General features: G+C 43.0%; 1 long non-coding RNA gene across 1 annotated transcript; it reads left to right on the forward strand.

The window, feature by feature from the left end:
- Nucleotides 1–364: 364 nt before the first annotated feature.
- LOC139187130 (uncharacterized) lies at nt 365–27,595 on the forward strand. The gene is made up of 4 exons (XR_011570769.1): nt 365–439; nt 1,406–1,474; nt 2,338–2,424; nt 27,377–27,595. It is a non-coding gene; the product is annotated as an uncharacterized lncRNA (long non-coding RNA).

Consider the following 27,595-nt stretch of genomic DNA (forward strand, 5'->3'; position numbering starts at 1 on the left):
TCTATGAGGACCTGCACCCTGACCTCCAGGTCCCATTGTCTTTCCCGGTTTCAGATCCATTGGAAGGAACATACCAGCACTGAGCTTGGCCTGATTTCTGCCTACCTGATCTCCATTGTGAGTGTCTCTGGGAAATTGCCAGTGTGCTTTGGCTCCACATTGGTCTACTTCTGGTCTCTAGAGTTATAATGACCTTGCAGACTCAGTTATGAACCAGGAGTCAGGAGTCCTGGTTCTAGCTGTGTGACCTTATACAAGTTACTTCATGTCTGGTTTTACTCTCAGCGTTTGCAAAATGATCTGGCTGGATGACTGTTGATGATTCAACAAAGGCCCTCTGGTACTGCATCAACCTGAGGGGCCAGGAAGATTGAGAGTGGCTACAAGAGAAGCTGACATGGAAATTGGTCGAAGGAGTGAGTAGCTGGCCTTGGTTAAGGTAAGGTAGGGGCAAGTTAGAGAAGATTCCCAGAGGGGGAAGACGCAGGTCTTTAAAGATGTACAGGAGGTTTTGAGAGATAAGCGAGGCAGGCATTTGGGAAGCAGGAATGAACAAAGGCTTAGAGGTGTCACCAGGTGGGTGTGGGTGGGGGCCTGTGAGTGTCCGTGTGGCAGGAGACAAGGCTAGTGTAATCAAGGAGAAGACACAGAATGTGAGCCTGGAGCGTGAGCGAGATCAGATGGTGAGGGGCTATGTGTGACTAAGGAGCTGGGACTGTGTTCTAAGGACAAGCAGAACTGTGGAAGGCTTTAAGTCAGAGAACTAGTAGATTCAAATGTTTAGAAAGTTCACCCTGATAGCAGTGTTGAGGATATTAGGGAGGGCCAGACAGGAAACAGGGAGTCCAGTGAGAAGGTGCCGTTATAATCCCAAGAAAGAGTGAGGTGTAAGAGGGGGAGGTTAGAGGATAATCCAACATGGAATGTGCAGACAGAGTGGTCCAGACTCGGTGACTGACTGACTGAATCCAGGAAGCAGGGATGCCTGGCCTGGCCAACTGGGTAGACTCACTGAGATCAGGAGGAAAGGCAGGCTTAGATGGGGAAATCATGGATTCCACATTGGCCATGTACAGTTTGAGTTGCTATTCACATGCTAAAGGGAATTTTCCAACAGGCAGTTAGGTATAACATTTCTAATGCTCAGGAAGTAGGTCTGGGTGAAAGATGTGCTTGAGAGCTATTGCTTATTAGCACTCACTGAAATCATGGGTGTGGATGGGACCACCAGTGAGGAAATGTAGATGAAAGGGAAAAAGAGGACCAAGGCTGGATGTTAGGGCACCAGCACTTAAGACACACATGGGAAAGAAGGAGGCAGCAGGAGAGAAACCAGAAACAACAGCCAGAGAAGGGAAGACAAAAATCGAGTTGCTTTTCTATTTCATATCTTCCTTTCTTACAGGTGAAGGACCGGGTGGAACATCACATTTGGTCATTTGGGAAGGAGAAGAATCTCTTTGACTATATCCAGGTAGAAATGGAGTGGGTGGGAGGTGACATGTGAAAGTGGGGGGTGGGGATTAGATTCCCAGTGTGAATTGGGAAGTAAAGGGAAAATACTATGTAATCCCTCACCCTACTGCAAAGAGACATGTGCAACACTTCACACCTAGACCTGTACTGAAATGTCTGCCATTTAGCATGTGACATAGGTGAAATCATCATTAATCCCGGGGACACAGAATCATCTCTTTTTAGCAGACTTACCTTGAGGCCATTTCAAATATATGTCTGGAAGGGAAAAAGTTGGAATTAGCCAGATATTTTTTGGCTCAGTAGAGTCAGAAGCAAAGTATTTTTAGTGATGAGCCAGAGAGCACCACAAACATGCCAGCAGTAGTCACCCTCCAGGCGGGGTGCATGCTCAGCTCTGCCCTGCATACATGCCAGGGACACTGGCAGCATGCCAGCTGCAGAGAAGGGTGGCGTTTACTTGAGCTTTTGTTTCTGTGCTTTAGAGTCTAGAGGTTCAAGGAGTGCTAGGCTAAGTCCCCGTGCCCATCTGGCAGAGGCTGTGGGCAGCTGGCAACACTCAGCACACAGTAGGTGCTTGGTAAATCTGACAGGGTGAAGGGAAAGATGAGGACCTGATTAGCCCCCCTCATTGGGTAAGTTCGACCTCACTGGGATGTTTGACGACATAGAGTCTCCAGTCAGAGAGCATGACAGGAGTGTGGAGTATCGCTGTTTTCCACAGCCCAGGTAGGGGTGGGACCAAGCAGGATGGTGTCAGGATGGCAGGACATTAGATGCTTTTTGCTTTAGCACTTCCTCAGAAAGCAATGTGTCTGGACAGGCCCAGGCGGAGTAAATGTGTTCTCAATTCTCCTTCAGTGGCTCCAGACCAATTGCATGATGGTGTTTGGCTGGGAATGATTTTCAGAAAAGCATAATGGACATCATTTATATACCTGAATCAGGGTAAGCTCACTAAAGTGTTGTTTTTGTTTTTGTTTTTTTTTTTCTGCTGTTGGAATTTGAGCATCTTCATTCGGTAACACTGCTTACTCTATCCTTCTCACATCTTGGCTGAAGCCTGACTTCAGAATAAGATAGTGCATGCATTCACCACTGATTGGCTGGGTGATCTCAAACAGGGTACTTAATCCCTCTGAGCCTCTATGTCTTGAGCTGAAAAGTAGAGAGAAGGCCATGACCAGTTGACAGAATTACCGTGGCGATAAATGAGAGTGTGAGAAGTACCTAAGCAGAGCTTTGGTCACAGAGGGAGCTCCCGATGAGGGATGGTTCCTCCGGCTGAACAAATAACAGAGAAATGAATGATTGCTTCTCATGCTTTCAAATTGCTGCAGTATGCACACGCACCTGTGCACAGGGCTTCGGACACAAGAGGGCACACCTCACTCTGTCTGAGGGGGTGGAAGGGCCTCAGGCTGGAGGTGACAAGTGAGCAGAGAACTGATGGGTGTGGGGCAGAGGTGGGGCAAGTGGAAAGAAGCAGAAAGCACTTTTAGGCAAAGGGAGCACCACCCAGAACAGGCAGGCAACTTGAAAGTACTTTACAGACTCTGTATGTAAAGGGATGTTTTACATGACTGAGATAAAAGTAGGCAGTGGGTGGTGAAGCTGGAAAGGGGGGCGAGACCTCCCGAGATGTGGGGCTGGATCCTGAGCTGGCCACTGGCCTGGCCAGGTCTGTGTTCAGAGAGGGAACTGGCAGGTGCAGAGGATGGAGTGGGGAGAGGCTGGAGACTGGGAGATTTATTACAATTATTTAACTTTGTCACTAGCAGCAACAGTTACTTTTTATGGAGCACCTGTAATCTTTCAGGCAGAGCATTTACACAGCTTTCCTGTTTCATCCCTGACCCCCTGCTCTGTGTGATAGACACATTTATTCCCAACTACAACTGAGACAGCTAGATGCAAAGAGGTTAAGGAACTTGCCAGGTCACATGATGAGTAATTTCTGAAGCTGGAATTCTACCTCAGGTGTGTGTCCGACTCCCAGGCCTGTGCCATCCTGCTGCCCCTGGTCAATGAACAGGTGGAGAAGAGAGTCCTACCCTTGAGACCCAGGTCAGTGGTGGGGTCTCTGCTGCCCTTTGAGAGCTCTGATGACAAGGGCCTTCCTGCCTGATCCTCAACCACATTCTTGGCTACAGGGACCTACCCACCTGGGGTGGCCTTGCCACCTCACTCTCTACCCATTCCATAAACACACACACACACACACACACAGTCACAGTATTTTGACCTGAGATACTGTTTTTGCTTAAACTACGTCCTAATTTGGCCTCACTTCTTGGATACTATGCTTTTTCTGAATCTTCCCTCAGTGTCTGCTGTTTGGACTGTCCCCTCTCTACCTGCTCCAGCTTAGTAAAGACCCAGATTTTTGGTCCTCAGCCCTCTTAGTCTGACTGTCCTGAAATAATGGTCAGGCTATACCCATTCCAGTTCCAAGATGTGAAACAACTGTTGTGTATTTAGTTCACCTCAAGTTTAAAGGAGAGGTCACAAAACTGAGAGTCAGAATGTCTTGGTTCAAATGCCAGCTCTGCCACTTCCTAGCAGTGTACCTTGAGCAGTTTCCAGAATTTCCATGAATGTGCTAAATAGAGCAAGCAACAAAAACCTATTCTTGTGTATGTAAACAAAAGAATAGAATTCATGGGGAGGACACAAATCACTCACAGAAGCAAGTAGTCAAATCACCTGGCCTTGGGAAGGACAGGAAGCAAGAGCCCTCTAGGGGTCACAGAAGCAGTGACCTACGGGCTCTCCCGGGCTGGCCAATAGGACCTGCTTCCTGTGTTGTGATGATCATCTAGATTCTGGGCTCCAGGGGATTGCTTGCCTTGGGTCAGTTGCCCATGTTCCTTGATGTCATTATGACTGACAAAACACTAGAATAATAAGGCAGGAAGCCGGAATATTTTCCCTGAGGAACAGCAGAATACTACTGCCAGCAGGGTAGTACTTCCAGCTCAGAAGGAAAGAAATCTGAGCATGCGTGAACAATCACTGTCCTCTACTCTGAGACTCAGCTGCCATGTAAAAAGGGCCAAGGTGTGATGTGGGAATGTTGTGCCTATTCAAAAGATTGCTGTTTTCAGGATCACATCAACTGAGAATAATCCTTCCAACTACAAGACAATATACAGTGTAGAGGCTGATTTTTTTCTTCCACATTAAAAAACAGAGATAGATTTTAAGGCACTCTCATCTTAAAATATTAAAGGACACTGTACTCTCTTCCCCTCCTTGAAGTTAATTAAAAGCTGCAAAAAAAAAAAAAAAAAGAGAAATCACCATCTTTGAAAAAATTAGAGAAAAAACACCTGTAAGTCCCCAAACAAAAACACTCAATAAAAATATAATTTTTCAAGCAAAAACATATCTTTAAATATAGTGGGCAGAATACCGAGTTCTCAAATGGTAGTTGGCACAAAGTTTCATCCAATGATGGCTGGCACACATTTTCAATGCCTGTGAGTGTGAGAGGGCCCCAGGAGCATCCCTGACTCCATTCCCTATTCCAGGACAGCAGAAGAGACAGGGAAAGATGCACTACAGATGTGTAACCTCTCAAAGACATCTACTGGAAGGGTGGCAGGAAGAGGAGAGAAAGCAGCAATAGCAGGTTTGTTCTTGTTGTTATCAAGACAAATCACCCGTTACATAGAAGGCTTCATTGTAAATACATCATCCTTATCTTAATGTTACCCTAAAGGAACAACACCTAAAGCTGAATACATGTATCCTAGGCAGAGGAGGCAGCATATTAAGAAAGAAGGCATTGTGAAACAATGCACCCAAATTGCAGTTGCCAACCAGCCCATTCCTCTGCTTTCTGCCCCTTTCAGCATCATTCTGTAGTAAATGGCTCTCCCAGATGGATTGGTGCCCTTCAGTAATGAATAATTACCAGAAACAATCCAGCATGAGATCTATACTTCAGTTCAGTCGCTCAGTCGTGTCCGACTCTTTACGACCCCATGAATCACAGCACGCCAGGCCTCCCTGTCCATCACCAACACCCAGAGTTCACTCAAACTCATGTCCATCAAGTCGGTGATGCCATCCAGCCATCCCTTTGTTGAAAGGACTGATGCTGAAGCTGAAGTTCCAATACTTTGGCCATCTGATGCGAAGAGCCAACTCATTGGAAAAGAACCTGATGCTGGGAAAGATTGAGGGCAGCGGGAGAAGAGGGCAGCAGAGGATGAGATGGTTAGATAGCATCACTGACTCAAGGGACATAAATCTAATCAAACTTCAGTAGACAGTGAGGGACAGGGCAGCCTGGCGTGCTGTAGTCCATGGGGTCACAGAGGATCAGACACGACTTAAGAATTAAAGAACATCAACAATTATGGAAAAAGAGAATTAGTCAATAATAAGCAGGTAAAGTTCAGAAGAGAGGTTCAAGAAGGAAATAAAGCCATCACCAAAATGAAATGAAATTTTAATTACAATATACCACTTTCACCTATCAGACCGAGAGAGATTCAATCATCAGATAGTCCACACTGTTACCAGAGTTATAAGTGGATAGATAACAGTTCTAAACGAATAGGTAGCAGATTCCCACAGTACGTGAAGTGGGAATGTCAGAGGCCAAATTTGGCATTATTAACATTAGAACGCTACAGGCACAAAAATAGTCTTGCGGCATTCTTTTTAACAGTAAAAATTTGCAAGGAACCTAAATGTGGACCAAAAGGAGACTGGCTGAAGTTTGATAAATTCGAACAAAATAATTTGACATAGTTATTAAAAGAATAAGGTGCTTATGAGCAAATATCTCTTAAATTGTTAATCAGGTTTAGAAGAGGAGCTGCAGAATAGCATATATAAAATAAATTCATTTGTGTAAAATGAAAAAGGATATATATTATATCCATTTTTATGTTTAAATGCATGCACATGCATACAAGTTTCTGGAGGATTACACAAGAAACCGTTACTTATAAAACAGATAATAAATGGGAAACTACTTTATAGCTCAGGGAACTCTACTCAGTACTCTGTGGTGATCTAAATAGGAAGGAAATCCAAAAAGGATATGTATATGGATACATATAACTGATTCACTTTGTTGTACAGGAGAAACTAACACAACATTGTACAGCAACTGTACTCCAATAAAAATTAATTTAAAAAATACATACTGCTATATATGCAAAATAAATAACAAGGACCTACTATGTAGCACAGGGAATTATATTCAGTATTTGGAAGGAATGATGCTAAAGCTGAAACTCCAGTCCTTTGGCCACCTCTTGCGAAGAGTTGACTCATTGGAAAAGACTCTGATGCTGGGAGGGATTGGGGGCAGGAGGAGAAGGGGACGACAGAGGATGAGATGGCTGGATGGCATCACCGACTCGATGGACGTGAGTCTGAGTGAACTCCGGGAGTTGGTGATGGACAGGGAGGCCTGGCGTGCTGCGATTCATGGGGTCGCAAAGAGTTGGACACGACTGAGTGACTGATCTGATCTGATCTTATAAGAGAAAAGAATCTGAAAAAGATCAGATATATGTATATATAATTGAATCAGTGTTCTGTACACCTGAAACTTACACAATATAGTAAATCAACTACAGGTCAATTTAACAAAAGAAACTGTTACTAGTGTTCATCTGTGGTGAGTGGGCTTGGGGACTGCGTTGGAAGGAAACCTCTTTTCAATGAATAGACCTTTGTACTTTAAAAAAAAGTACTATGTAATTATCAATTTTTAATTTAAGTAATTACTTAAAAAAGAAACAGAGAGGAAATAGGGGAGGGAAGGGGTGGTGGCTTGTTCTTAGGTCTTGTTCTTCCTCTGGCTTCTGTCCAGTTTCAGTGATCTGAGGAATTGTAAACTTCTCTAGGGATGGAGGAGGGGAAAGAAAATTCCATTGGTATATGAAAGTAGAGTAAGCAATTGTAGAAGGGGGTGGGTGGTGAAGGGGAGTGGCTTGAGATAATCAAAAGTTTAAAGATGTAATCAATATTTGTGAAATGCTTGCAGGTAGCAAAGCCCTTCATATGCATTATCTCCATCATGTCTCTGAGCATTGCTATAAGTTATGTGCTTGTGAGACCCACCTTATAAACAAAGGCCTAAGTGAATATAAGACCTCTCAGAGAAGGCACTGGCGACCCACTCCAGCACTCTTGCCTGGAAACTCCCACAGACGGAGGAGCCTGGTGGGCTGCAGTCCATGGGATCACCAAGAGTTGTACACGACTGAACAACTTCACTTTCACTTTTCACTTTCATGCATTGGGGAAGGAAATGGCGACCCACTCCAGTGTTCTTACCTGGAGAATCCCACGGACGGAGGAGCCTGGTGGGCTGCAGTCCATGGGATCACCAAGAGTTGTACACGACTGAACAACTTCACTTTCACTTTTCACTTTCATGCATTGGGGAAGGAAATGGCGACCCACTCCAGTGTTCTTACCTGGAGAATCCCAGGGACAGAGGGGCCTGGTGGGCTGCCGTCTCTGGGGTTGAGCAGAGTTGGACACAACTGACGTGACCTAGCAGTAGCAAAAACACTCAACTAGTAAATGGCTGAGCTGGGATCGAAACCAGGCCGTGCCCTCCAGAGCTACTGTTCTTTGCCCACACTGCGCTTCCCAGCACGCGAGCTGAGGGTCCTGAGAGGCAACGAGAGGGATTGTATGGATGAGGAAGTCAGAAATTGGGTGGTGAGGCAGTTTCTCTGTATGTTTTCTCAGGACAGGCTCTGAGGAGGGCTGCCAACTCTATGTGTCTGAGAAGACAAAACCAGCCAAGAGTGAAAATTCATCCCACTGAGGAGTTTAAAAAATAATTTCCAGCTGGAAATTGCATTTCATCATTTCATCCTCTAAAGTTCAGCATTCAACTCCCCATGGTTGACTTGACTTTAAAAAAAAAAATGATTCCAGCATCTCAATTCAATACACAGTGAGTCGGAAGTCCTGTGCATCCATGCTGAGAAAGGCTGACTGACTTGGCACGTCCTGGCAAATAAGACAGGAGACTGCACACCCGTCAGGCATCTGAACCCATTTTCATCATTCATTATTACTAAAGAAGATAGATTTGTGCTCGTGTGGAGACAGTGGATAATACTAATCTGCAGTGAGATATTCAGAGACTAGGAGGTTCTTTATCACTAGTTTCCTGGGAAATGGTTTTTCTAAATCTAAGAGCCAACCAGACAAAGAAGAAAGTCCAAAAAAAGAGGAGATATGTGTATCCATATAGCTGATTCACTTTGCTATACAGTAGAACTCAATACAACATTGTAAAGCAACTATATGCCAATAAAAATTTTTAAAAACCAAAAGGAAAAAAAGACAATGACTAAGAGATTTTCTGAGCTCTGTTTCTGCCCAGAGAGCCGCAAACCTGAACAGAGAGGAAATCAGTTAAAAGGGAGCATTGGGTTGGAGTCAGCCAGATTGGGTTTAAGCCCTACCTCTTCCCATTCACAAGTAATATGACCTTTGGCAAGTTCTTTCCTTTCCCTAAGCTTCAATACAGCCCTGAAGTTTGATTTGCTCACTTCCTAGGTTTTATTGTAAGGATCAAACAAAATAGCCTATGTAATCAATAGCAACTTAAACTTATGTGTTCAATCAACTACGTTTACTTTAATCAAAGTAGTAGTTCAGAGGAAATGAAAGACCTTGATTGGGGCAAATCAGTCAGTTCAGTTCAATCGCTTAGTCATGTCTGACTTTTTGCCACCCCATGAACTGCAGCACACCAGGCCTCCCTGTCCATCACCAACTGCTGGAGTCTACCCAAACCCATGTCCATTGAGTCGGTGATGCCATCCAGCCATCTCATCCTCTGTCGTCTCCTTCTCCTGCCTTCAATCTTTCCCAGCATCAGGGTCTTTTCAAATGAGTCAGTTCTTCACATCAGGTGGCCAAAGTATTGGAGTTTCAGCTTCAACATCATTCCTTCCAATGAACACCCAGGACTGATATCCTTTTGGATGTACTGGTTGGATCTCCTTGCAGTCCAAGGGACTCTCAAGAGTCTTCTCCAACACCACAGTTCAAAAGCATCAATTCTTCGGTGCTCAGCCTTCTTCACAGTCCAACTCTCGCATCCATACATGACCACTGGAAAAACCTTAGCCTTGACTAGACGGACCTTTGTTAACAAAGTAATGTCTCTTCTTTTTAATATGCTCTCTAGGTTAGTCATAACTTTCCTCCAAAGGAGTAAGTGTCTTTTAATTTCATGGCTGCAATCTCCATCTGCAGTGATTTTGGAACCCAGAAAAATAAAGTCAGCCATTGTTTCCACATCTATTTTCCATGAAGTGATGGGACTGGATGCCATGATCTTAATTTTCTGAATGTTGAGCTTTAAACCAATTTTTTCACTCTCCTCTTTCACCTTCATCAAGAGGCTCTTTAGTTCTTCTTCACTTTCTGCCATAAGGGTGGTGTCATCTGCATATCTGAGGACACTGATAATTCTGCCAGCAATCTTGATTCCAGCTTGTGTTTCTTCCAGTCCAGCGTTTCTCATGATGTACTCTGCATATAAGTTAAATAAGCAGGGTGACAATATGCAGCCTTGACGTACTCCTTTTCCTATTTGGAACCAGTCTGTTCCATGTCCAGTTCTAACTGTTGCTTCCTGACCTGCATACAGATTTCTCAAGAGACAGGTCAGGTGGTCTGGTATTCCCATCTTTTCAGAATTTTCCAAAGTTTATTGTGATCCACACAGTCAAAGTCTTTGGCATAGTCAATAAAGCAGAAATAGATGTTTATGTTTTTCTGGAACTCCCTGGCTTTTTCGATGATCCAGCAGATGTTGGCAATTTGATCTCTGGTTCCTCTGCCTTTTCTAAAACCAGCTTGAACATCTGGAAGTTCACAGTTCACATACTGCTGAAGCCTGGCTTGGAGAATTTTGAGCATTACTTTACTAGCGTGTGAGATGAGTGCAATTGTGTGGTAGTTTGAGCATTCTTTGGCATTGCAAATAGACCCACTTCTATCCAGGAGACATTCTGATCAGAAAGAGCCTAAAGCAGAAGGTGAGAAGCAGCAGAAGGAAGTAGAACCTGGGATCTCTAAGATAAGCCTTTGCCCCAGAAGCGAAGGTGCAAGGAGGAGCCAGCAGGGCTGGAGCCAGGTCAGGGCGAGAGGCTGACTCACCCTTGGTCACGTGCCAGCTCCAGCAGGGACTATTGACAGAGTAAACTGGTCAAGGAGACAGGCTGAAGTGGATACCATTCTCCCCTGGGGCTGGCCAGAAACACGTCCTAAAGCCTATGATACAGAGTGAAGTAAGTCAGAAAGAGAAAGACAGATATCATATATTAATGCATACATATGGAATCTCGAAAGATGGTACCAACAATCCTACGTGTGGGGCAGTAAAGGAGACACAGACATAAAGAACAGACTTTTGGACTCAGTGGGAGAAGGGGAGCGTGGGAGGAGTTGATAGACTAGCATTGAAACATATACCCTACCATATGTAAAACAGATAGCCAGTGGGAGTTTTATGTATGATACAAGACACCCAAAGCTGGTGCTCTGTGACAACCTGGAGCAGTGGGGTGGAGAGGGAATTGGGAGGGGTGTTCAGGAGGGAGGGGACACATGTGTGCCTATAGCCAATTCATATTGATACATGACAAAACCCATCACAACATTGCATAGTAACTATCCTTCAATTAAAATAAATAAATAAATTTTTAAAGGGAAAAGAAATAAATCATAGGCTCTTGTCAGGGCTCACAATGGCTAGCAGGAGACTGTTGCCAAGGATGTGAAAACTGCAAGCAAAACAAAGAGGCAGCCTGGGGATGGGCTGCTGTGGGGTGGAGAAGAGACTTTTTTTAACCTCACTTTTCACTTTCACGCATTGGAGAAGGAAATGGCAACCCACTCCAGTGTTCTTGCCTGGAGAATCCCAGGGACGGGGGAGCCTATTGGGCTGCCATCTATGGGGTTGCACAGAGTCGGACACGATTGAAACGACTTAGCAGAAGCAGCAGCAGCAGCAGCAGCATGAACCATCCAAGGTTACTGAGGATGAGCTGTTTCTATTAGGAAATCACCTTTCTTGCTGCTGTGATCAGGCCAACTAAGCTATTACTGATATTACAAAACATCCCTGTGATTAGCCAGGATTAGAATGGGTAGAAGCAGGTGGAGGGGCCAATTCTCCATGTACATTAACTTAGATCCTTAGAGAGCCTGGCCCTTACAGAAATGGTTTCCCTGAGTCATGGTCTAATGTTCATCTCTAGGCTCTTATTGTGAGTCTATGAAATAGCCCCAGGAAGGCTATTTCCTACACTATTCATTATGTCATTCAAATTCTTTAATATAAAAAAACAAAATTTCCATTTGGCAAATTCCTTTTAGAATTGACAGAAACAGTAGACAGGGCATAGAGTTTTTGATTAAAGAGACTTTTAATTGGAATGGTAGCTCTTCTATACACTACTGACACTCTTGACAAATGGTGTAGCTTGCTTCTTAAATGGAGATAGTAACTCTACCTGGAGATGCTGTAGGAATCGCAGGTGCTATTTGTTGGATGTTTACAATGTGCAAAGCATTCTGCAAGCGCCTAATAAGCAGCTCAGTGAATTCTCACAGCAAATGTGTGAGTGTGGAATCATCTTCTCCCCAGCTCACAGATAAAGAGATCGCAGCCCTGAGGCAGAAGGTACTTGCCTGGTGTCTCCCAGTCAGCAAGGACAAAGGTGATGCATGTGAAAGTTCTTGCAGTCATTCAGTGGGTGCTGAGCCAATGTCAGCTGCCTTGTCCTGTTTCCTGAAAAACCTGAAATATTACCTTTTCAATGACTGAAAGACCGAGTTCTAATCTTCCCTGTTTTTCCCTCAAGAGCAATTCAAACCAGTAACTCTGATTCAGGAGTATTTAATCCCCACCCAAGTCACTAACGGAGAAGGCAATGGCACCCCGCTCCAGTACTCTTGCCTGGAGAATCCCATGGACGGAGGAGTCTGGTAGGCTACAGTCCATGGGGTCGCGAAGAGTCGGACATGACTGAGCGACTTCACTTTGACTTTTCACTTTCATGCACTGGAGAAGGAAATGGCAACCCACTCCAGTATTCTTGCCTGGAGAATCCCAGGGACAGAGAAGCCTGTTGGGCTGCCGTCTATGGGGTCGCACAGAGTCGGACACGACTGACGCGACTTAGCAGCAGGAAGTCACTAATGGCTTTGAAGTTTCTATTATAATAGCTCTATTATACGTGTATTTATTGAAAGCCATTTTACATTCTTTTTGAAATAGATTATAAATCCAGTGTCCTTAGATGAGTAACTAACTGCAAGATGACTGCATCCCTGAGTATAAAATAAGTCATTTTTTAAGAAATTCAAACATATTAGAATTCCTGAATCCAAATAAGGACTGTCCTTCAAAAGGGAAACATCCAGAGGCTAAAGACATAATTCAGTGATAAATAATTAAAAATGTTAAAATGACTCCTCTTTGGGAATTGCCTTTAGTATCTATGGCATAATTTTCACATCCCCCAAATAATGGCAAATTCATGTTGCAAGTGGGGGGTTTAATTTTTAGAAACATAGCAGTCGTTCAGAACTAAAACTCTAGACAGAGAAGAGTGATTAAACTTGGAAAAGTAGACTGTGGTCCAAAGCCAAATGACTACGTAAAATATGTCACACCTAAGCTTTCTAATGAAGGTTATGAATCAGCTGTAAAGACTTTGTCAAATCCTAATCTGCAGACAGATGCTTCAGAGGAATTTGCCTACAAAGCCACTAAGAAGATGGTCACTTGTGAAGGTGGGGACCACCCTTCCAGCTGCAATGATGACTGGAGGTGGGAAGGTCCCAGTGAGGGAGACCAGGGGTCTCACGTGACTGCTATGAGAAGATGGGCTCAACGTAGCCAGAAAGCATTTGAATTAGGCATCTCAGACAAGGGAACGTGGAGAGGATGATGCTAAAAGTCATCAGACCCCTGCTTTCTCATTTAGTACAGATCAGATTGCTGTGAAGAGAAATACCAGGAACTTTCATTTAAAGGGCCGAGCTTGAGTGAAAGATGTGAAAGAGGAAGGAAGTTCAACCTTGAGGCCACAAGTGCAAAGACAGGAAGAAGAATCTCAGGCTAATCTCAGGAGTCACTGCACCTGAGCTAAATGTCACAGAACCTTCACATATCATGACTCTGAGACACTGCGTTTATCATGCCCAGACCTAGTTGAGCAGTAACCTTCATCGTTCAAAGGACTTTTATATTCCTGTTTCAGTGAACCCTTAAATACCCTTGTGAAATGGATGGGGTGAGTAATGTTATGAAGCCCACTTGATAGTAAAAAGGATGAGACTTAGATAAATTAGTTAACGAATTCTTCAGAGTCACTCAACTTATAACTAAACTGTTACCAGGACCTTGATCTGCTGTCCTCGACTTCTGAATTTAACTAAATTTCTCTTCTCTTTATTGGTAAAGACAAATTTTGAGTTATTTTCTACAAAGAAATGATCATAGTGACTTTAGCAGTCTTGATTAGCATCTCAGAAATTATATCTAAAAATTGCTTCAAAAATTAGGGAAGCCTCTGCCTGACACCTTGTGTCTGAAAATCTAAGAAAACATGCACACCAAAACATTAAATTGTATGTCACCATCTTCCTCTTGAACGAAGCAAAAAAGTCACAAATAACATTCCTAGTGGTTATAAGCTGTACCCCCTTTTCTAAAATACCATCTTCAATAAGCAGTCAGCTAGTCTTCCTAAAATGTACCCTATGGGAGAGATCCCATGAGTCAGACTTGTCAGCCCAATCTAGCTAATTACCCACAAGATGCAGAGCCCAGGGTCAAGCTCAGGCTCTCCCAGCTGCCTTCCGGCTCACCTCACAGCCATCCAAACAAGAGCCCAGTATTTGAGCTCTGGCAGCTTTGATGCTCAAAGCAAGTCATTTTACTCCTAAATCTGAATTTGAGCCAAATTCCTAAAAAATGCAAGGAAAGTTTCAAGTGTGTACTCCTCAAGAAAGAGATTTCTCACTAATTTCTTTATCCTCAACATCAGTGGGATATCTGCAACAAAGCTGGTATTTAGGAAGAACCTGAAATAGATGAAGGGAAAAAAAGGGGGGGGAAAGATGAAAGCAAGGAGACAGGTGGGGAAGGAAAGGCAAAAGGAAGGAGCAGGAGAAGGAGAGTGAGTCAGAAGGAAAACATGCGTCCCGCACCAAGTGCAGCTGGGTCAGTTCAGCAGTCCCTGTTCCTGGACTTCGTGGCAAGGCAAAGAAGTAGCCGCGTCAGCTCCAGCCTACTCTCCAGTTTTCAGCCCTCAAGGATTTTTAATGAAAAACAGTTATACAAACACATGGTCTCTGTTCACAAACACAGCCGAGGAATAAAGAAAAATGAAGACCGGGAGTTGATTCTACCCAAGAGGCATTTCACCAGGAATTCTTGGCTTACTTTCTCTCTGTGAGCTATGCCCACCTCAGGAGACATCATCATGGCAAAACAGAGATCCAAAAAAGGGAAAAAAAGGAAACCCACCAGGCCTTGTGGAGTCCGGTTTCCAGTTGCACTCTGTCTTTTTGGGTCATGTTTACTAAGGAGATGGTGGAGGTCCTGATTCTTCCAGGGACAAGCATATCCTCTCTGTAAGTTCTTCTGCCAATCTGCCCCCATGACTATGTTGATGCTGTCATCCATAGCCAAATAGATCCCAGGAGATACTTTCTCTACTATGGCTTACGCAGATTTTTTTGCCTCACACATTCATTTTGCAATTATTTCTTGATTGTTTGCCATCCGGCAGGCACTGTGCATTATTACTCATCCTTTGCTGTGCAACAGCATCATGGGGGAAAGCAGAAGTCTATGGCTGTGAGTGACGCATCCCAATGACCTTTTGCTCATTTACAATCTCCTTGGACTTCTCCCCAGGTACCTGTGGAGGGCAGCAGAACCCTTGAACCCACTGGAAACAAGTTCTACAATGGCTCCTAATAACTAATATACAAAGTCAAAAGTCTTCCCTGGCTTTCAAGATTTATGTCATTCAGCAGCACAAGCCTAGCCCTCCCTTGCTGCACAGGAATGCCAAGTCCCTCTCAGTCTTCTGGACCTTCTTTTCATGTCAAGATCACTGATATCCCATATGGTGGCTTTGTAAGAATTTAGAAACAAATATTCCTTCCTGTCTTCCCTAGTGGCTCAGAGGTTAAAGCGTCTGCCCGCAATGCGGGAGACCTGGGTTCGATCCCTGGGTCAGGAAGTTCCCCTGGAGAAGGAAATGGCAACCCACTCCAGTACTCTTGCCTGGAGAAGCCCATGGACAGAGGAGCCTGGTGGGCTACAGTCCACAGGGTCGAAAAGAGTTGTGCACGACTGAGCAACCTTACTTACTTACTTACTATTCCTTCATGAAGACTTTTTTTCCATCTGATGCAAGATTGGTCAGAATAGATAATTTTGCTAGAACAAAACATTTAACTCTTATCTTCCAGAAAAGTCTCATAATAGTATACACATGCCCTCCACCATGTGAATGTTCCTCTTTAGATTTTGTGTCTTTGTGTATGTGTGACAGTGCACAGTGGCACTATGCATTGCCTTTCGGTTGAGTGGCTCCATCTCTCATTCTTTCCATACAATTTCTCTGATTCACATCGCAAGTCTTCCACAACTATTTCCCTAATTGCTTATTCATACATTCCACAATTATTACTAGGCCCTGGGAATACAGCTGTAAACATGATGGGTGAGGTCTCTGCTCTCATAGGGAGGGACTATACACAAATATTTGTGAACAAATAATTACAGAAAGGGAAAGGGCAAAAAAGAAGATAAGTGTGATGGGCTTGCATGCAATAGGGGGACTTCATAGGAGGGTTCAGAAAGTTCATTCTGAACAGCTGTTGCTTGAGTGATGAGAAGTCAGTCATGCAAGGATTTGGGGATGAATATTCCCTGGTGGCTCAGGGGACACAGGAGACACAGATTCAATCCCTGAGTCGGGAAGATCCCCTGGAGGAGGGCATGGCAACCCACTCCAGTATTCTTGCCTGGAAAATCCCATGGACAGAGGAGCCTGGCAGGTTTTAGTCCTGGGGGCTGCAAATTGTCAGACGTGACTGAGCATCTGAGCGTGAGCATCCCAGTTAAAAGAAAGAGCAAGGATAAAGGCTGTGGGGCAGGACTATGTTTGGCAAGTTCAGGGCCCAGAAAGGATGACCACTATAGGGAGAGTGGTAAAAGTGATAGGAAATAAAGTCAAGAGGTAGGCAGGGCCTAGGGCATATGAGGTTTCATAGCTGTATGAAGGAGTTTGGATTTTATTCTAGGATTTAAACAGAATTTAAACAAAGTGGTATCATCTGATTTAACTGTTTTAGAAATCCTTCCGTCTGTTCTGTAGAAAATGAATTGTAGGAGCTAGAATGGATCAGGAAAACTAGTTAGGTGTGGAGAAGTCTGTCTAATGTATAAGGATTCTTTCTGACTCTGCCTCACCAGTGGTCCTCACCATGCATATGGTTCTGTGTTCCTAGTTGCAAATGGCAGGCTCCATTTTAAGCAGAAAGGGGATTAATTTTAGATTTTAAGTAACTCCCAGAATATAGAAAGAGGCTGAAGAAGCGGTCTTGAGGTCAAGCTTCTTGGAGGTCTGTCCCAAACCATACAGGAGGACCAAGTGGGGAAGGACACTGCAGTAACTGCTTTGCTGAACTCTGAAAGCTGGAGCTCAACTAACCTGTAGCCTCTGGCAGTGAGGCCACTCCTGTGTCAAGGCAGCCATGGGACACTGCTGTCCTTGCTGTCTCCATTGCACAGGTAGGGGCCCAGTGGTTAGAGGTGGGAATTGGGCTCCACCAGTAACTAAGGTGGAGCAGGCAGTTTCTTCCCAAGACTTTAGAAGGCCTGGGAGTCAGAGGTGGGAGGTCAGCCAGAGCTTGTATAAGCAAGCATAAGTCCATATACCATGAAGATCAAGGCTGGATGCCAAGACTAAGGAAACCACGGGTATGGGACAAGTCTTTGGTCATAACCCTAAGTGGTTGGGCTGAGAATGTGACATCCAATTGACAGGACAAGGCCAAGCTAAGACACTGCCACAGACACATTCTGAACTGGAATGGCCTCTTCTTTACAGATTTTCTGCCCGTGGGTACACAGTTCATTTTTTACTATTTATTTATTTGGCTGCATTGGATCTTAGCTGCAACATGTAGCATCTTCGGTCTTCGGTGCAGCGTATGAGTTCTTCTTCTTTTCTTTTATTTTTTTTTTAAGTTGCTACATGCAGGATCTTTCTTAAAAAAAAGTTGCAGTATGAAAACTCCTAGTTGTGGCATGTAGGATCTAGTTCCTTGACCAGGGATCAAACCCAGGTCACCTGCATGGAGAGTGCAGAGTTTTAGCCACTGGACCACCAGGGACGTCCTGCCTCACACAGTTCTTACTCCCTTCATTCCAATGCAAATATTCTTCAGCCTCACCAGGATCTTCTATGTTGATATGACTCTACTTTCTCCCATTTTGTTTCCTATTCAACACAGACCCTTAGACCATCAGTCTTTACTCATTTACCCACGTTTTTCTTTGAAACACTCATCTCTGGATATTTCCTTCAAGCATACTTAAATTGAAAAGAATCTCAGAGATTCTTTTATCTAGTATCTAGATATCTAGTGTCTAGAATCTAGTATCTCAAATGATGGCTCCCCAACTTTCCTCTGGGGAGTTTCCCCTGCCACCCGTTTGTCTATGAAGCCACAGGGCTCAAGCCTTCAATGTACTACATTCACTCTGACCCCGGAGATAGATTCAGGAATAGATACATGACTCAAGCCAATCAGGCCCAATCAGAGTGGGTGCCAGGGCTTTTGTTGAAAGGATCAGGAATAGTGAGGACTTTCCGGCTGGAGTCAGAATGGTCTGTTTCAAAATGGATCCAACCCACAGGGAACAGAGCTGAGAAACAACAGATCCTAATGACATCATTTGGTTCCTGTACCAGATTTATTGATGACAGCCTTGTATTTGTATTTTCAGTTCTTCAGCTAACAACACAGCCACTATTTAAGCCAATTTGGGTTGGGTTGTTTGTCACTTGCAATCAGATAAATTCATTCTTAATTAAGTCTCCTGGATCATTCTTGCCATTTTGCTTCTCTGCTTTCAGGATGGTTAATGAGTGTACATGTATTCTCAGTCGCTTCAGTCGTGTCCGACTCTGTGTGGCCCTATGGACTGTAGCCCTCCAGGCTCTCTGTCCATGGGATTCTCCAGGCAAGAATACTGGAGTGGGTTGCTACTTCCTCCTCAGAGGGATATTCCCAACCGAGGGATTGAGCTCACATCTCCTGCATTTGCTGTACTGCAGACCAATTCGTTACTGCTGAGCCACTGGGGAAGCCCAGTTAATGAATACCTTGCTCTAAATACGTGATCTCTAATTACTATTCTAAACCCACCTCACAATTCCACCTCACATTCTCAGTAACATAGTCACTTTTGTATAAATGATTGCTCCCAACTTTAACTACTCTCCTCAAGCATCCACATTATTCTTCTCTTTATAACTACCAAAGGGCTTGCCTGCTGACCCAGTAACCAAATTGAAGCTTTCTTTATTTTCCCAGTCTTGCATTTACAAAGGCCACCAGCAACTAATAACAATTGTTGTGGTACTCTATAAATGTTACTTAAAAAAGACTCTCTTTCTCCCTTGTATCTAAGAAGCTGTATTAACTTTATTTTATAACCCAAGACCTAGTATAGCATCTGGAATATCATGACATCTGGTCCCATCACTTCATGGTAAATAGATGGGGAAAAAATGGAAACAGTGATAGATTTTATTTTATTGGGCTCCTAAATCACTGAGGAGTGTGACTGCAGCCATGAAATTAAAAGATGCTTTCTCGGAAGAAAAACTATGACAAATCTAGACAGCATATTAGGAAGCAGAGACATCCCTTTGCCAACAAAAGTCCATATAGTCAAAGCAATGGTTTTTTTCAGTAGTCCTGTACAGATGTGGGAGTTGGACCATAAAGAAGGCTGAGCACCGAAGAATTGATACTTTTGAACTGTGGTGCTGGAGAAGACTCTTGATAGTCCCTTGGACAGCAAAGAAATCAAATCAGTCAATTCTAGTCAATTCTAAAGGAAATCAACCCTGAATATTCATTGGAAGGACTGATCCTGAAGCTGAAGCTCCAATACTCTGGTCACATGATGTGAAGACTGACTCATTGGAAAAGACCCTGGTGCTGGGAAAGATTGAAGGCAAAAGGAGAAGAGGGCAGCAGAGGATGAGATGGTTAGGTAGCATCACCAGCTCAATGGGCATGAATGTGAGCAAACCCGGAAAGATAGTGAAGAACAGGGAAGCCTGGTGTGTTTCATGACTGCAACACACCAGGGAAAGAAAGGAAATGGGGCCTCAAAGAGTTGGACACAACTGAGCAACTGAACTGGACTTTGAAACTATGACATCGTTATGGCTGAAAATGATGGAAAGAAAGGAAACATAGGGCAGTTTCAATTGCTGTGTGCTGCAATATATATACCTGGAAATGTGGGAAGAAGGTCTCTGATGGGGAATGGGGCTCAGTTGAATCACTTTGGTTTAAAGGATAGCAAGGCACAGAAGTGGAGTCAGTATTACTCCCGCTTTAGGAAGGAGGGAACGGAAACTGCCCTGGCTGAGAGAACCCGTGGCCGTGGTGAACTCTGGTTACAGCTACCAATTACTAACTGCTCTGCAGAACTGGACAGCCCCTACCAAACCTTTGCAGGAACTGCTGACACATCGCTTCATTTCTAAGGTTTTTACATCTACATATGCCTTCGATCTTACAACAATTAAACAAAAAGGGTACTTTCATTTACTTTACTTCAATTGGAGGTTATTTCCCAAAATGTTAATGAAAAAAGCAAACAGAAACAACCCAAACTTTGCAGGACTGGGGAATGTAGTTTTTACCGGAGGTGTCGACTTTGGGAATGTGAGGATAGATGTATTTTAGAGGGTTTTGGGGAATTTTCAACCATAATGATGTCATAGTTTCAAAGTCCAGTTCAGTTGCTCAGTCGTGTCCAACTCTTTGAGGCCCCATGGACTGCAGCACTCCAGGCTTCCCTGTCCATCACCAAATCCTGGAGTTTACTCAAATTCATGTCCATCGAGACAGTGATATCATCCAACCATCTCATCCTCTGTCACCCCCTACTCTTCCTGCCTTCAATCTTCCCCAGAATCAGGGTCTTTTCCAATGAGTCAGTTCTTTGCATCAGGTGGCCAAAGCATTGGAGCTTCAGCTTCAGCATAAGTCCTTCCAAAGAGTATTCAGGACTGATTTCCTTTAGGATTGACTGGCTTGATCTCCCTGCAGTCCAAGGGACTCTCTAGAGTCTTCTCTAACACCACAGCTAAAAAGCATCAATTCTGTTAAGCTTTCTTTATGGTCCAACTCTCACATCCATATATGATCACTGGAAAAACCATAGCTTTGACTACATGGACCTTTGTCAGCAAAGTAATGTCTCTGCTTTTAATATGCTGTCTAGGTTGGTCACAGTTTTATTCCAAGGAGCAAGTGTCTTTTAATTTCATGGCTGCAGTCACAATCTGCAGAGATTTTGAAGCCCAAGAATATAAAGTCTGTCCCTGTTTTCATTGTTTCCCCATATATTTTCCATGAAGTGATGGGACTAGATGCCATGATCTTAGTTTTTTGAATGTTGAGTTTTAAGCCATCTTTTTGACTCTCCTCTTTCACCTTCATCAAGAGGCTGTTTGGTTCCTCTTCACTTTCTGCCATAAGGGTGGTGTCATCTGCATATCTGAGGTTATTGATATTTCTCCTGGCAGTCTTGATTCCAGCTTGTGCTTCATCCAGTCTGGTACTTTGCATGATGTGTTCTGCATTGAAGTTAAATAAGCGGGGTGACATATACATCCTTGATGTACTCCTTTCCCAGTTTGGAACCATTCGGATGTCAGCACATGGCAGAGCAGACAACAGCCTTTGTTGTAAGGTTCTACAGAGTGGAATCTCACCTCTCCTGGAAAAACAGAAAGCAGGGGAATATTCATGTTCCTGCAGGCACACTCTGTGGCCATTCACCCTGCCCACCTTCTCTTCACTGCTTATAAAATTAGACCAGCCCTCCCTTGCAGTGTGGACAGTACAGATTGCCACATGATGGAGGACACCCATGTAGGCTGTGAGAAATTCATGCCAGCCTCCTCCGGAACAACTGTAACAACTAATATTCAAACTCACTGAACACATGAAAAACAGAACAGACCACTCACTTCTGAAGAGGGAAATACCAATAACCAAACTCAATGCTAATTTCACATGAATAAATAATAGTGACTATGTACCATTTTCATAATGGTCCTCCCAGGAGAAAGTTATTCCTCCAAGGTGGCTTGTGCTGAATCTTAAAAAGTTTCCTGGTATTTTATCCTTTAGACACAGTTGTTCCTTCTTTTTGCTGACAAAAACCTATGACATACTTAAAAATAGAGCAAGGCATAGTTTTTTTTCTGATCAAAGACTAAAATTCATTGCATTTGCATTTATTGCATTCACAAACAACAGACATAAATTTGTTTTGAATATGTCAATAGTGCCTGAAATACTCATATAGATTTAAAGTAAACAACAATACTCTATGAAAAATGTAAAAAACCAAAATTATTTTCCACACTATGAAACTAAATATGCTTGAAAAGAAAAAGAGAATGTTATAAATGGTGCTGCTGTGAACATTGGGGTGCATTTGTCTTTTCAAGTTGGAGTTTTCATTTTTTCTGGATGTATGCCCAGAAATAGGATTTCTGGATCATATGCTAGCTCTATTTTTAGTTTTTTGAGAAACCCCCATGCTGTTTCCAATGGAGGCCTTCACCAATTTACACTTCCACCAACAGTGTATGGGGTTCCCTTTTCTCAACACCCTCTCCAGAACTTATTATTAGTGTTCATAGTGAGTGTGTACTCCGTCATGTCCAACTCTTTGTGATCCCATGGACTGTAGCCTGCCAGACTTCTCTATCCATGGGATTCTCCAGGCAAGAGTACTGGAGTGGGTTGCCACTTCATACTTCAGGGGATATTCCTGACCCAGGAATCAAATTCACATTTCCTGTGTCTCCTGCATTGATTGGCAGGTGGATTCTTTACTGCTGAGCCACCCAGGAAGCCCATTAGTGTTCATAGCAGCACTATTTACAATAATCAAGATATAAAAGTAAACTAAGTGTTCATCAACAAATGAATGGATAAATAAATGATAAATGGTAGATGAATTGATGTGGTACGTATTTACAATGGAATATTCTTGGCCATAAGAAAGAATGAATCTATGTTGCTGTTTGCAGCAACATAGATGAACCTAGAGATTATCATACTAAGTGAAGTAAGAGAGAAATAAAAATCTATATGGTATCACTTTTATGTGGCATCTAAAAAAATAATACAAATGAATTTACTTACAAAACAGAAATAGATTCACAGATGTAGAAGATACACTTATGGTTACCAAAGGGGAAAGGTTTAGAAGGAGATTTAAAAAAAAAGAAAAAAAATATGTTTATCTGTTCATGTTACGAAGAAAAAAATATCCTTTGGAACTGAAAACAAATTTTTAAAAAACTGACTCAGGAAAAGGAGGAAGAACAAGAACTATGCAAACACCATTTGGTGATACTACTTCAAGCATATAACCTTAGAAACAACTTTCAGCTTAGTAATTTTATTACATGCCAACTAAATGCCTGGGATTATGCCAGGCCCCAAGACTAGAGAGATGACTAAGACAGGACCTTTGCTCTCAATAAGCTTCTACAAGACTCCCCCTTTCTTCCTACTCCTGGGTCTCATTAAAGCCAGTAACCACTCCTTCCTCTATTCCCTCCTATATCCTGTCATATTTCCATTTTAGCTTCAATAATTTTTTTTTTTTTTTTTTTGGCAACTGTGGTTAGCTTTTCTTATCAGGCTAAAGAGCTCTTCTCTAGTTTGAAATTTACCAGGATATTCCTTGCCTGGTGATGTATGTCATTCTATTTATATCCCAAATCTTTCTCTGTTTCTCCATCTGACTTCCTCTAGTCATGACCACTTTTTTCCTAAATCTGAATGCCCTCCCCGATCAGAATTCACCTTCTTTGTCTCCTTTCCACCATATCTATGAACATAAAGCTAATGTACTCAGTGGCCTGGTTTTCTTTTTTCCATTCCCAAAGCCCACCCTTTCCTTCTGTGCTACCAAAGTTTGGAATTACTGCATGCTCCACATCTCCCAGACTTCTATTCTCTTGTTTCAGAGTCTCCTCCCTGCAGTCAGCAGAAGGGAGAAATTACCCACCACCTGGATCCAAGAGAAATACCCTTTCCTTGCCAAATGAGTTGAAAAGCAAATACCTCCAAACAAAATCAAATCATTTTAGGGGCAGGATTTAACCAAGGGGGAGCACCCATTCTTCATTCCTGCTCCTAAAATCAGGCATATAACTCAGGAGGCATAGACTTTCCCTGTCTCTGTTGTATCACCTGAGTGCCCTAAGCCCTCACTTCCCCATGACTACAGTGAGAATATAGCAATTAAACAAAGATACTCTCACTCTCAATCTTCAAGAAAGTTGAGGTACTTGAGATTCTTCCCATATAGCTGTGAGAAGACACAAGCTTTGGCTAACACATGCCTGCCCTGCCCTTCCCTTTTCTGTTCTGCTCTGAACCACAGTAATGCTGATTTTCATTGCTGTCATTAATAGAGGAGCAGTTATGCTGATGGCTTATGGCATCCCTGTCAGGGCCTCTGCCTTGGCCATCGACTGTCCAGGGCAGGTCTCCGTACCCAAGGCCCTGGTGCTCCGTTTCTGACATGCATGACACTTGCTGAAGTCGGGAGAGAGAGCTGATTCTGATCAACATCCACCCTGCGTCTGTTTACTCTTCCCTACCCATCCTCCTACCACTTCAGGGACACGTATGTCAGCAACAAGAGAGCTGTCTCCTGTTTCTGCTCGCACTGTTCTGCTGATATCTTGGGCTCTCAATAGCCCATGGAGATTCTAGCAAACCAATCTTTCTGGTTGTTTTTTACTTTAATTGCAGCTCCCTAAACCTAGGACTCATATGTGAATCGATAGTTGATGGATCATTGACAACTGAGTGATAAACACTTGAATTTAAAACTTCTATTCCATTTCTGCACTTCTCCAGCCCACCCTTTAGCTAAACCCTTTCTGCTAGATTCTCTTTTTCCTTAGAGTGAATTCTGCATCTCACATAAACAGAACTTTGGCAGACCTGTCCTGCCATTCCTCCCAACCATGTCTAAAGGAAATACTAAAAGTCCATTAAAAAGTGCAGGGGAGAACCTAGCTATGGATGAGTGACCGGGAATCAGCACATGAGTCCAGAAAAAAGACATCCTCTGATAACATCTTTCAGATGCATTTGGCCTAACAGTGATTCTCAACTGATGAGCTGCTTCAGAAGAAAATAAGTTAGAAAAGTCACTAATGAGAACCCTGTTTGTTCTTCCAGCTGTTTGTTTCTTCTGAATAAGAGCTTTATGCCTTAATTACAGCTCGTAGTGACTGCCAGTGACTATTATTGCACAATTTCTTAGAATTCACCCTCCTGTGATTGTAAACAGTCAATATTTCCACAGAACCAAAGTTCTCAGTGTTGGTTAGAGGCTTATTTAAAGTTAATAACTGAGCTTCACGACGGCACCACAAGCTCAATATGCAATCTGACTTCCTAGTGCCTATTCTTTCAGGTAGATATTTGCAAGAGAGACAAACCCTTACATAATTTGCAGATCCTTAGGAGTTCTGGGATTCTTCCAAGGTGCTTACCTACTATGTTCATTCACATACCGCTTTCTCTCTTTCCTAGGAGAATTTATTTCCCCTGAAGATTTTCTCAAAAGATGTATTTCTTTCTTATGGGGAGTCCTGTTGCTTATGTAAACCATCTTCACTTTTCTTTGGTCAAGCTGTGTAAAGCAGGCTGTATCTGTTTCTAATTGTTTTCTTACTCTTGGCTTTGAACTCCATACACTTTCAGCTGGTGCACTCTTTAAATCCCTTCTGCCCTAGGAGTGCAGCATTGCTAATGCAAACCATGACCAGCCCTTTGGGCCAGTTTTTATCTGCTCGGGAATATCTTGATCAAAGATTGCAATTCTTATATCCCACTTGTGTAACCTTGGATATAATTTGATTTGATTCTATTAGACCAAGTTCATGGTAGACTGTCTTCTTTTCTTTGCTAACCTGATTTTATTACATTTTTCATGTGCCAGTGGTTCCCAACAGCACCACACCTAACCTTTCCTCTGAGGACATCTCTTTGGTAATTTATCATAAAATTGCACATGGACTTTGCTTGGGTATCTTTGTTCAGCTTTCTCCTTATCATGATTACTACCCCAATCTGCAGACATCCAAATCAAGAGAACGAATAGAAGGGGAAAACCCACAGAACTAGGAATTAAGAGTCTTTTATAAATATTGTTTATGAGAAAAAGTTAAAGGTAAATTTAATTCTCCCCCCAAAATTTTATTTGAATGTAGGTAGGTGTGAGGACTCTTCAAGTTTTATATTTCAACCATATAAAGGCTTTTAATTTCTCTGGGCTTTAGCTTCCTTCTGTGGAAAATCAGAATGGTACTATCTTCCCTAAGATCTCTTAGGATTAGAATTATAAGAGATGATTGCATGAAGATAATTTCAAAATGTATAGAACACCACTCACATGTAATTTGATAATATTGTCACTAAAAGGACAGAAATAACATTGCTAGGAGAAAAAGTTTATTTTCTCATTACATGATTTCCACTTAATTCTCAGGATCAGACTTCTGATAAACAGAATAGACAATTCCTGTGTGGTGAAATTCTGAGAGACTTGGACAGCATCTCAGACTGAAAAGATGTGTTGGCCACCTGCTCATCGATATTTGAAATTCAATCAATCACCAAGGACACATTTGTTAGAGATGAGGCTGGCAAAGAGGAACTTTTGAAAGAGAGAAACTGACATGGATTCAAAACTATGATGTTAATTAAAAACCAGTTCTAGAACACATCCTAGGAGCAGGTTTTGATGTTAAGGAGTGGGCTGATCCTTGCTTGGTATACCAGTCTTCTAAAGAATATGTATCCTGGCTTTCTCTGGGCAGTTTCTCACCTCCTGGTCATTAGTTCATTATTAAAATGGCAGAGAAAGGTGGTAAAACACAATTATCTCCCATGATCAGAGTTGACCATTGGCCCAAATAAGTACCCCCATCCAATACCTCCAGTACATCCAATACAGGGGATGTAGGTCCACAAGCTGGGTGGGGATATTCAAAGTGCTCTTGCCAAGATCACTGTGAATCACAGAATGCCAGAAACAGAAAGTCATTTGAGAGACTATAATGAAGGACTCAGCAACACAGATATCTACAGGGGTTACATAGGTAATATAGAGATGTAAATCAGGTGGTATAAAGTAACAGGGAGTGATAGGGTCTGTGGCAAAACAAAGAGAGAATGTCATGTGTCTTATAGCATTTAAATTCCCATTTAATTAAAAGTTGTGTTGATCAAACCAACCATCTCCACAGAGTGATGTGTTTGTCCCCAGCTGCCAGTCCTGACCCAACTCGCTTGTGATAAAGGTGACCCAATGGCAGTCACATGAGCACATGAGGCATGAGTTACCATGGTTGAGCCTGATGGGTAAACTTCAAACTTATACCCCTCCCAGGGAACCCCGGTTGTTCCTGGGGTGCTTCACAACTTTCTGTCTTTAGAAAGCCTGTGCTGTCTGCTCTGCTCTTAACCTCTTTCTCACTTCTCTATCTCCTCATAGACTGCTGACCTCAAACCTGGTGAAGAAATATTACTATGGCTAATGCGGAACCTACTCTTGTGGAAACACCATTGTCTGTTCCAAGGAAGTTACCCTAGTGCCCTCAACGCCACCATTTCCCAGGCTGCAGAGAGAGGAGGATACTTCTCTATCCAACTCAATGCTGCACTTTAGCAAATGGACCCCAAAGCCACACTGGGTGAGCCCAGAATAGCAGAA

This window comes from Bos indicus, chromosome 15 (assembly GCF_029378745.1).
Source record: "Bos indicus isolate NIAB-ARS_2022 breed Sahiwal x Tharparkar chromosome 15, NIAB-ARS_B.indTharparkar_mat_pri_1.0, whole genome shotgun sequence".
NCBI classification, from domain to species: domain Eukaryota; kingdom Metazoa; phylum Chordata; class Mammalia; order Artiodactyla; family Bovidae; genus Bos; species Bos indicus.